Genomic DNA, 12,583 nt, shown 5'->3' on the forward strand with positions numbered 1-12,583 from the left:
ATTGTGTATTTGGGATTTCTCTCTCAGATATAGCTTTGGTGGTGCTCTTTGGTCAATGCAAGGGTGATGATTGGTCTGACTAAATATTTTGCAGGCTCTTTGTGGAATGGTTGCGTGAGGGAAGAGATGCAATATTTGGACGCCACTGCTTTGCGAACTGTTAAGCGGTGGTGCTCTGTTGTCTACATGAGAGTACAGTATCAAAGTCTACTTGGTAAATATTTGAGATGACTATAACTTAAGTCACTTCAACACATGATTTACCCAGCAGCAAGTATAATATACTGTATACAAACCTCGCACTTTGGACTAATTTCATGAGCATGCCACAAAATATAAAAAGTTTGTCCTTCCTAATTATGAAAGAACAGTGCTGCACTACAAAGCATCGTCCATTAATTAACTGAGTAGCAGTGTTTGGATTTGTTTGAAAGGAAATGGCCAACCAGTTGATCCTGACTGCTACTCGTGTGGTGAGGTTGGAGAGATCTGCTAAAGATTTGTCCTCCTAGGTGATGAAAAAGACGTACTACACAATTGATGAACTTCTCATCGACTTTTTTCAGTGTGTTAGGATTAGTGACTTAATTTGAGCAGATTGTTGCAGGTGGAGCCCACAGGCATTTTTTGGGGGGGATTAGCAATAGGCCTGAGAAGAGTTACGGAGTTCCGCGTGACAATAAAACTCCACCAAGCTACGCAGAGTTCTGTGAGCGGTGGAGTGCATGACATTGCGCCATTTGCACTGATTTTTAGCACTGGGTGTTTGTCCCACGCTGTAAAATCAAAGTGAACCGCATCACGCTAAGCTCAAGAGGGCGCTGCTTCTTTCTGCCACTCGAGTAGAAGTTCTACTCGAATGGCTGCTTCAACGTGAATGAAAGGTTTCTCAACGCGAGCGGTAGTGACCATCCGCGACGGCCTAGGGTTGAGAAATCTCGCAGGGAAACACTCTTGTCTTGGATTTTCCTCGCCAGCGCTCGAGAGAAGGAAAAACTCTGCTCCGCTATGCAGAGTGGAGTTTTTCCGAAGCGAAAATCTCTGCAAACTCCGCAAACGTAGCAGAGTTCACCGCCCAGGCCTAATTGGCACTTATTTTTCCACAACAAACTTTGAGGAAGAGAAAGACAGAAAAACAGTGACAGAGGGCAGAGGCTACAAATAATCTTCAAGAATGAGACAAGGGGCATGGAATGTCTTGTACTAGATTAAGGAAGCATTAAGTGAAAGCAAGACTACGCAGCCTTGTTACTCGACACCCTGGCCTTCAGTGGCACCTGAAGAAAACTTTGGGTCCTGGCACTTGTTCTTTTCCAAATTTAGCTTTAAAAGTAAAGATTTTTCTGACAATTGCATGATGGTCATTGGTTTTCAACAAGGATCATTTGGATCAGAATTGTGCAGGGCCCTAGGCAAATAGAAAAATGTACAAACTCTTGGAATGTCTAGTCTCCTATAATGATGGACGTCGAACCCCATTGTTAGAACAGGTGCTGCTAAGGCACGTAGTGCTAGTCAGGTGCTTTACCAGGAACTTCAAGGTGCAAGCCCTTTCGCAGGTGCTGACTACTTACATGGCGCTTTATGAAGGCAGTACTCAGGCATATTTCATGGTTCACAATGTGGTTAGTTATTTCATACATATTCCAAATTACATTAACTCTGTGCCAATGTCACACACATCTTCATTTGCAATGGCTCAACGATGGTCATGAGATATGTATGCATTTTACTCACTTGTCTGCATTAATGGGGCATTGCTGTAATAAAAATTGGTATTACAATATCTCTTGCTGAGAAAAGACTACAACTGTGGTCTCCCATAATGCATTTCTTAGATAATAGTGCTAAAAAAAGTTTGCTCCTGTCCCTCGAATGCAAGAAGTTGCTCAGCCTCCTTGATCTTTCTGATTTTGTGATTATGACTACCTTTACTGTGATCTATTTATGCTCGTTATAGTTGTACACTTATAACATCTGAGCCTGTTTTTTTAATTTATTTATAAGTTTATTTTTTATTCCTTCCATACATTTCATTTGTTGGGAGATTTCCTGCCACTATGCCACTATTGATACCCTTCTTGATGTATTTTGTTTGTAATTGATGATACTTTGATGGTTTTCTTATGTATGCATTAAATAAACTTACCTTTTGAAACTTCAAAAAAATGTTATTACGCTGTGCTTAATTGGTAAAAACGGTGGGGCAGATTTATGAGCCCCTTGCGTCACTTTTGCGTCACTTTTAACATGGGAAAAGTGACGCAAAAGTGGCGCAAGGGGCTCATAAATCTGCCCCGGTGTTTTCTTAGGAACCTGTTGATGGCTCTGCCAAATGCTTGGCCCTAAACACCATGGACGCTTTACCTTGATTTCAGCTTATACGTCTTTATTTCCCCATTCTGTATTTGTCTCTGTATCTCACACTTGCAGGTGCTTTTCCGTCCCGCCTTATTCGCTTTGTCACCATTTTCCTTTGTTTCTCCTCCTTTCTTTCTTTTTTGGCAGTCTGATGCTCTGGGTCAAAGCCTTATGATGAAAAATAGGTCTCTATCTCCTAAAATGAGTACCGGGAAACACCTAACACCGCCAGCACAAATTAAGCACCGGAAAATCACTGTTCTGTATGCTACCTTTGTGTCTCTCCGCAACCAATTTGTTCTCCGCATTAAGTTTTCGAAACTTCCCAATCTTTTCTTGTGAATGAAAACGTTTAGACATTTGAGTGACTCGCAATTAGCAGTGGTAAAATCTGTAGATAAGACACCTACGGGCCGGAAACACGGCCACAATTTCCTTTTGCCAAACAAATATGTTTATTCTGGCACTGACGGGCAAATAAATGCATCATCTCGTGCTGTTTTCTGAGCCCGGAAAAGAAAGGCAAACAACAATAAATGTCTCATCAAGACGTCAGCAGCCCGCGAGGAACAAGGGAGAAAGCTCTCGGTTTAGCACCCCCCTACTGGGCGCCAAATGCCAACCTTTCTCAGCCCAATTTCCTCAAGCGGAATTGCGCATAATGGATGAATTTAAAATGTACGGCAGAGGGACAAGTCCTTTCTACGCTCCGTCCCCCTCAGACGAGTCATCTATTTTTATCGCATAATAGCAGATTCGAACGCGCTAACCCCAGGTTGTCGTCCCGAGTGAACGAGCGATCCTGTTGAGTGTTAATAATTAATGGAATTTAGCTCCAGCTGTGAACTCCAACTGACAATCTGGGCTGTCACTGGCCATGCAGCTGAAATAAAAGGTGGCATTTGATCTGGCAAGCGTTTTCCTTTGAATCTCTCTTTATGTCACTCTGTCCTTTTTAATGAATTTAAACAGGCAAATATCGAGCCCCGCTAGAGCCCTGGCTTTCAATTATACCCCCTGCCCACTCCTGAACTTTTGGCAGAGCTGAAAAGTTAATTTCCTAAAGCTGTTCACTGCTCAGATTCCTTGACTGTCTGCAGTCTTTGTGCAAATGTGATGCGAATTATACGTATATTCAATTTGAAAGTAAGCCCCCCAAAATATATATTTGCAGGTAATATTGATAAAATTGGCAAAAACAAAATGGTGAAAACACTGATGGTTCTCTTAACACTATGGCTTTCATTGGACCAGAAAACGTGATTGATGTGCAGTAATCAGATTAACATATAATTCTAACTGCTGATTTGAGGTCGCATTACAAGTTGCCTTGAGCGATCATGCGGTCTTTCCAGATCTGTGGACCCAGAACTATTACTGGGTCTACAAACTCTGGACCCGATCGTTCCTGAACTGTAGACATTGGGCCCTTAACTCACTGTGGAACTGCAGGTGCTGTGGGCAGCTTCTTTGCACTGACCCCACCCCCCTGCATGCTTCAGCTGGGGCAAAAGCTGCCATACTGCGTTCCCCCGCCCATCATCTGTACCCCACCGGGGAAAGGAAGAAGACTGCACAACATTTATCAGCTGCTCCAGTAAACATCAGCAAATTTGGGCCCATTCTTTGTCTCGAAAGGGCGAAAAATATGTTGCAGAATTGGACCCTGTATAAGGTACCGCAGGTTATTTTTAGGTCTCGCCTGACCCAGCGCATGCGCTGGTCTGGCGAGACTTATTGAGAGGGCTCGAAAAAGTGCTACCAGGCCAGCCTAGAGCTACAGTGCATGTGCGGGGGCGCGCGCGCCGCGTTTTACCGCAATTACTTTCACTTTCGCGGCCGCAAGGCCGCTTTGATGTTGATCACGATCGCAAACGCGATCACTTTCACTTTCGCGGCCGCAAGGCCGCTTGGCATAGCAAATAGGTCTCGCTTTTGGGACCTTGTAAGTATTTAGTTACGCAACTGTTGCATGGCTAAACACTTATAAGGTCCCAAAGGCGAGACCTATTGGCTATGCCAATGCTTGTTTATTATCCCACAGGAGGATATAGCCTCGTATCCTTAGTTTTGACTCTGCTGAGACAATAGGGAACTCTTAACAGCCCTAAAAGCAGTGCTGTCACATTACTGAAATAAAGTAATATAGCTTACTTCATAGAAACGAATAGGATATTAATCCAACTTTATAGGACATTTGAGGACACCCCACCATAGGGACCAACCACGTGCAGGTCACACGTGATCCTTCCCAGAATAGTTCATTAAATCAATGTGCTGTGTCGCATCCCGTCTACACAACAGCACAAATAACACAAAGAAAGGGCTGGGCAAAGTTTAAAGCTTCACAAAGTCAAAAGATATTCTTTGCAACAGCAGGCACAATTATCCTATTTTTCCCATTTCAGTGCTAAGGCCACTTTGCCCACTGTAGGTTATGATTTTTGCATACTGATTTCTCACATAGGAAGGGTAGTAAAAACACCTGCAGAAAATTGTTTAGATTGCAGCTTTAGACCCAAAACTATGAAATAGGACTTTTGATCAACCTAGTGCTGCTCAGGGCTTCTTGCAGAGGGGCAGAGAGAAACAGTTGTCACTAAGTAGCTGCCCAAAAGTGATTCTTGGCTTCCAGAATTTCCACTGCCTTTACAGCCCACGTATGACCTTGAGTGCTAGTGGAAACGATATCCTGATGTTGAGGGGAAATACCTTCAGTTCCATATTTTTAAATTTTATCAGCTCGGTTCATCACAAACGTGGTAAAACTTAAAAAAGTAGGAAAGCTGCAAGAAAAAAATATTCGCCCATTTCTATACCTAGATACATTTCAGACTTATTGGGCCTCATCAGTGAGGTATCATTTTAATTCCGGTGGCACAATATGATACGGGACCCATAGTTCATTTCAATACAGTTAAATAGGGACTTGTATTGTGGTATGCCTCGAGAACAATGCGCTCAAACATGTAAGCCAATGCAGTGAAGTTGAGGCATGAAAGATATGAACTAACACACGCAGCGCACTCAGTAACTTGGAAGTAACTTTCTGCAAATGTTGCAAGTACCAAATTTGTTGCTGATGTACATACAGATGAGCACCATTCTTGTAGTCCAGTCGTGGAGTGATAAATATATTGATGGCATTGATCTGATTATGAAAAGATATCTAGTATAATTGCACTTACGTAACGTGGTATTGGCATGTATGCTGTGTCTTAGATGATTTGGGAGCAGTTCACAAGTGGAGCAACATAATTTAGGACCTGATTGCGAGTACGATGGTCTTCCGACCACTGCACTCGCAGTGGCGCAGCAGTGGCGTTCCACCGTCTGCCAGATTATGAATTATTTCAAAATCATACCAGTGGTGGCCCCAGCCTGTGTCAGGGAACCGTCGTTCCTGGCGGTGGCACAGAGGTGGCCAAATGTAACATGCTGAGGGGGACTGCTGCAGTCCCACTCAAAATTTTACAAGTTCCTTCACCGCCAGCCATCTCCTAGCAGGCTGCCATGAAAAGGCTGGCAGTGGAGGAACAAAGGGGCCCTATAGGGCCCCAGTGCCCCCCCCCACCATGAGGATGCATTCAGGGAGGCACAACATGTTCCCCCTCTCTGCTGGCATCCCCAGTTCCAGCACGGCATAGACGACACTGTCCATGCCATGCTTGAACATTTTTGCCATTCTCTTAGCGGTGCCTTATTTTTCTGGGCCCGGCCTGGGAAAAGCAAAAGGACTGTCCACCTGCATGAGTTGAACTCCTAATCAGGTAGGAGGTGCTTGCCCAGCTTTGGCACAGCCGTGCCAGTGGAGAGCCTGCGCAACTGCTCCAAAGTTGTAATCAGTCCCTTAGATGCATTATGTAGCATTTATTAGAGGGGCTATCCAATGAAGAGAAAAGAACAGTTCACATTACCGCGTCCTGCATCTCTAACAATGTTGAATACTAAGCATTCTGCATGTTCCCGTTTTTTGTTCTCCCAGCATGCACTGAACTCGCACCTGTCTCTGTCTGCATCTACCCAGTAGCAGCTGGTGTCGGGGAACAGTGATGAGGCAGCGCGGGGGTGAGAGGAATCGCACACAAAAAAATACGTACCTACCACTTGCCGCTCTTCTGCTCGCCTCTCTTCTGATCCTCTGTTCACAGACTGATGCTCCCCTTCGGCCAATCCAGACTCTGTTCTCATGGTGGTAATACCCATGAGAGCAGCGTCGGGGATTGGACAGAGCGGGCTGGTTTTGAGCTCCATTGCGGCTGGGAGCCTATGCCTGCTGTTGTTCTCCACCCAGAAACGCAGCTGGATTGGAGCGATGTCAGTGAGCATGTCGGTTTGCCCTGTCCTGAGACAGCCGGCCAAACCGGCATGTTCACTGATAGCAGTGCTCACCAATCCTCTGCCTCTCCCTGCTGCTGTCATCATGATGGCCAACCGCCAAGACTTGTCGCCTGCTGTGAAGAAAAATAAGGTGATATTAAAACTGTTTTACTATAATTTTGTTTTTTGTTTTCCTCTGCTGGCAGAGGGGTGATTTTCCTCCGCCATAGTGGAGGAGCCGACATGGCACCTACCTCAACCTGCTCCTCTAATAATTCTGCACATTTGCCCCAGTTTCCTTTCTCTGCCCTCCTACAGTGTTTAATTTGATCCAGCGGCAGCCAAGGGGGCTCACCAGTACTCATTGTCATGGACGAGCACTTATTATTTTTCATCAGAAATGTAGTGAGAGCAAGAGAGAGAAAAAACACAAAGAGTAAAGAAGGAGGAAGAGAAAGACGGAAAGATGTCACTTCTGGGGAAAGCAGGAACCTGGAAGAGTGAGATAAAGGGGCAGGGAGTGTCTAGTAGTCGATTAAAGAGGCTTGAGGTGGATTCACGGCTATGCACACTTGGTATTCAGAGTGCCTGCATTCAATAGCACCATGCACAGACTTCTGAGCAGAGTTGATGGAACAGCACTCATTGTTTTACAAATTAAGCACTGACACCATATTTCATGCTACCTCTTTCTACCCACAAGTATATCTGTCCAGACCTCTCTCTAGCTGTACATCTGACTGCCCTTACTTCTCCCTGACCACACCTAACCAGCCTCTTCCTCTCCTTGCTGACACCTATCTGCCTAACCTCTCTATGCCCCAACCTTTGGACCTCTCCAAATTCTCCCTGAACTTCTACCAGCCTTTAGCTCTCCTTGTCCATACGTCTTCCAGCTTGCTCTTAGCCATCACCATTCTTCGTCTTCACCTCATGCTGCCTACGATTCTTTCTGCCTGTTTCTCTTCTGCCTATACCAGTCCATGACAGTACTCCCCCTGCCCCTACCTCTTCTTGCCTGCACCTGGAACAGCCTATATTGAGCCTACAATTCTATCAGTCCTTCTCTTTTCCAGCCATAGGCACCCTGCCCACACATGTGCCTGTTCATACCTTTGCAGTTCGCGTCTGTCCCTTCCCTTACCTGTCTAAGACAGTATCTCCTTCAACTGTGTTTCTACGTACCTCTACCTTTCCTGTCACACTTCTTCCTCTCCACATCTCTCATATTTACTCATTTTATCATCTCTTCCAGGCTGAACATCTCATTTGGAGCACATCCCTGAGCTTACCCCAGTTCACACCTCTCCTTGGCTTGTACTCCTGTTCCTGGCTGCACATCAACTTCCCATACCTCCGTATGCCATCTACTTTTGTAACTCATTTATGTATGTATACTTTATTTGAGCCCCCACATTGACAAAGCTAAAGGGTCCGATTTACAATTTTAAATGCAAGCTATACACATAGGATTTGCCAATACATAGTTTCAATACATTTTCTCAAACCACCTTCCTCTGCAAAATGACAGCAAAAAAGAGCAATTAGAGCCACAAGGGATTTAAAAGCCAGAGAAAACCGAAAACTCCAACAGACCATTTTCATAGCACATTCCGTGGGCTGCATGGAAAACAAAAAGATTTGGGGGCATATCAACAAGGGCTTTATCTCTGCTTTTTTGGCTTTAAAAGCCAAAAAAGCAGAGATAAAATTAGCGCCCTATCAACAACAGGGTGCTAACACGCAAATGTGCATGTTAGCACCCTTTTTACTCTACGCTTCCCCTTGCATCTCTAATGAGATGCAAAGGGGGCGTTCCAGAGTAAAATAATAGGAGAAATGTCGCTAAGCGACATTTCTCCTCTTATCAAGAATGTCGCTAGCCCTGTTAGAGACAAAAAAAGCAGCGCTAACCGCAGTTAACGCTGCTTTTTTACGTCTGCTAATTTTCAGACTTAGCCATGATATCCTATGGAAGGAGGATATCATGGCTAAGTTTGCCTGTCCCTATCAACAAGGTAACGTGTGATTATCGCTGGGTTTCCAGCGATAATCTCACGTTAGCCTGTTAGCGTGTAGATTTTTATCGCTATTGAGATAAGCGTTGCTAATAGCACTGAGGAAATATGAATTTTGTGATCAGTTATGTCCCCTATCGTAGACCCCAACGGCTCCATGTGCATGCTATAAGTACATGTATGTTCCCTCCTGCTCTAGTTTTGAAGACGCAAATATATGTGCGTCCACCGTCAACATGTCCTCTTTCAGATCCGCCATGAATGGGTCAGATATTCCATTCCTAAGTATGAAAGGCCACCGACTTTATGTGGTTCACTTTCCACATTTTACAGATTCAGGCGAGTAGGCCCGAATTCTGTCATCAAGCCTTTTCCTGCCTTCTGCTTCTGAAAGCTCCAGTCTGAGCCTGCATCTGTATCCATGAACTTTGTCCTACTCCCTGCGCGGCTAACGGCGCCTGATCCAGCCTGTCGCCTGCCAAAAACTGTATTTCACCTTCAAGATTATCTACTCCGCTCCTCATCCGATGCATTCCTGTCTAGTAGTTTAGGTAAACATTCCTCCAGCTACCGTGCAAAGGGCCAGGCCTCGCTGTCCTCATGCAAGTAATTCATAGCCCCGTTACCATGGAATATTCCTACCCCCTCGCATCTAGTGTAGACACTTAGACGCTTGTACACGCACTAACAGTCAGTATAGAATAGATTCTATCCTAGAGACCTCTCCTTTTGGATAACACAGTTCTTTAAACATAGGATATTAGATATGATTTGGGATTAGGTTGACATAACCCCAGACTTCTGTCTCCACATGTAGAGCTAAATGTCAAGTCCCCTTCACCCTCTAGTTGCACGTCAATCACACGTCATGCGGCTGCGCGCGCATCTCTGCCAAATATTTCTGCTGACATTGCAGGATTCTTTTATGGATCCACCCACTTGTGACATCATGTATGATGACGTTTATTAAATTACGCCCCTATGACCGCCTCTATTAGTTACGTATGCACAGTTTATCTGTATTATCAGCTGTTACGCCTCTTGCATCTGTTTCACTGTAATGTATTTTCTATAAAACTGCCTATCTGTCAATAATGTATGCCCTTCCTTCCTGAACTTTCGTGGTGATGGAATAGAATGCCTACAATTCGAATTGTATTCCTTTGTATAGGAATAAAGCCTTTTTAAAACCTCTAATACCACGGATTCTGCCTCTTATATTTACTGAGTTATTCTTAATAGACTTTACCGCATAAAAAATAGTACCGGTAACGAAATATTTACCACAGCACGCTATCTCAGCGATAAAAATTCACGCTAGCCGGCGATAATTATCCTCACGCTAAGAGCGCTGAGCGATAATTATCGCCGGTTGTTGTTGATATGCCCCATAGACAGTTCCCAAAATCCTTTTATAATATGGTGAGGAAAATGTGAAATTTTTCACAAGTAAGCAGACTCAGAAGTGCAAAAACATAGCTTTAAAAGGTGAGAGCACTCTGACCGGCCACTGGGTCAATGTTAATGTGAGATATCTATAAAGGGCACTGTTACCGTTCGGTGTCCTGGCGCTAGTTTAACTGAGCGGTGCAGAGCGGCAGATATCTTAACAGAGATCTGAGATGCTGGAAAGCCACGTTTTGAACAGCCCTCTGAATTTAAGCAGAGAAGTAGCTGATCGGATCAACGGAAGCTTGTTCCAAATGGCTACAGTTCCCAGATAAAAATTTCTACCGCCCCAATTCACTCTTTTAAATTTTGGGCCCACCAAGGCCCCGGAATTAGAGGATCTAAGTGGTCTGCTAGGCGAGTACCATCTAAATTTCTGGTCAAGATCAACATGTGGATCAACAGTGGTTCAACATACTTGGCATGCCACACGCTGGACCTCATTTTCTCAAACAATATTATAACTGCAAAACTATAAGTACATCCTCAGATGTGGTCATACCACTCTCAAATCAGCTTTCGTCACTCCAATATGAATTATGCAGCACAAGTGTAAAACAAATTTTGCAATATTAATGGGATTATGCAGGAATAGCGGGCATTTTTCTTGAGCTTACTTTAAACCTATTCTCACCATATGCTATAACAGTATGAGTGAGGATGACTCCAAGAAATTCTACCACACTAGGAGAACACAACTACCTAACACTCCAAAACCAGCAGTTATGCTGACAGTATGTAATGCTACACTGCTCACACATTGTACAAGCTGTCCTCCCCAAATTGAGAAAAATTAACTTTTTACCGAAAGCTATTAGCAAATGTTCACCACAGAACCGGAATAACAAGGTCGAGAATGCCATTAGTTGAGTCATCAATAACAGAAATCGCAAGCAAAGGTGGATACGATAACTTGGGGAATTCTAAGAAATGCTTCCCACAAAGCACCATAATCCCAAAGGGACGTAATTCAAAAATGTATCAACAAAACTCCAAACAAAACTAAATATTGCTTAATGTTTATCAAGTGCAGACCAACTCAGTAGTTTTAAAAGCATCACAAGCCTCTACCAACAGTCCTGCAACAACCTTATGATCTTTTTTGGGAAAAGTAAAGTTCCAGAATCTGAACCTTCATCCTCCCTAATGTTCAATGCAACCCCCATCGCCACTCCACCCATCACGGCCTCACTCTCCACATACAACCAGATGTAATAAGTCCTAGCACTAGCACATCAACTTAAAGCATCGAACATAGAAGCAGAGTTATGCCTTTCAGGCTGGATGAAGTAATTTATCCTGACATTAAGAACTGACATCAAAAATTGCATCACTCATGACATGGTCAGTGACATCACTGATGACATCACTGATGACATCACCCAGTGACTGTGAGCGTTTCTAAAAGGTTTTTGAGTGTTGAATATATACACACCAAGGTGTATTGATGAATCAGTGGGTGTATGAGTGCATGTATGGATGATTTAGTGGGTGCCTGACTGACTGTATAAGTGAGTGATTATATATGTCTCAGTGAATGTATGGGTGAGTGACTAATTTGTGTGAATGTCTGGATCAGTTTGTCAGTTGGTGTGCAAGTGGTTGCATGGATTTGTTAGTAGGTACATGAGTGACTGTATGGGTCATTGATTGGTTGTCTGAGTACCTGTATGGTTGTATGAGTGTCTATATAGGTGGGTGAGGGGGGGGTGTGACTCCCTGCATGGATGAATGAGTGGGTGAATCACTGGCTCTATGGGTTAATGGGAGTGTGTGAAAGGGCTGTATGGGTGAGTGAGTGTATATATATGGCTGTGTCAGTGATTGTGTGTGTTAGTGGTACATGGGTGAGTAACTGCATATCAACTATAATGTCCATGTAACTTATGATTTTTTTTAATTGAATTATTTGGGTTTTTAAATTGTATTTTCAATCTAAAATGGCTCTATAAGGGGTATTTAAAAGCTTGTATTTGCTACAGTGGAGTAATATGCACAGTTTTTTTCTTCTTTACATTTTTTATATTCGCAATGATGTCAAAAGGTGTTTCTAAGTAACCTGAAACTCTGCATCCGTAATCCAGACCTAGGTATGGCCACTATGTACACACAACCAACGCAACGGCTCTTGTCAGAGCCACCCTGTTATCCAAAATATTGTGAAATTTTTTTCTAAATGTTTTTTGTTTCTATATTTTTTTGCGACATTCGTGATAATGTCACAATCTATGAGGACACCTCGCAAAAACTGAAAACAGAAGCAGACATTCAATGAGCACCAACACATCCAAAAATAATTTGGAAAAAAAATCCATTCTGAACATTGCCCTACATATATTACAATATATATACTTCTTTCAAATAATTTTTAAACTCTTATTTTTGTACTAAGTTTCTTTAAAAACAATCTTTCAGACCTATTTTCTGTATTTGTG

The sequence above is a fragment of the Triturus cristatus genome, chromosome 7 (assembly GCF_964204655.1).
Source record: "Triturus cristatus chromosome 7, aTriCri1.1, whole genome shotgun sequence".
Classification (NCBI taxonomy): Eukaryota; Metazoa; Chordata; class Amphibia; order Caudata; family Salamandridae; genus Triturus; species Triturus cristatus.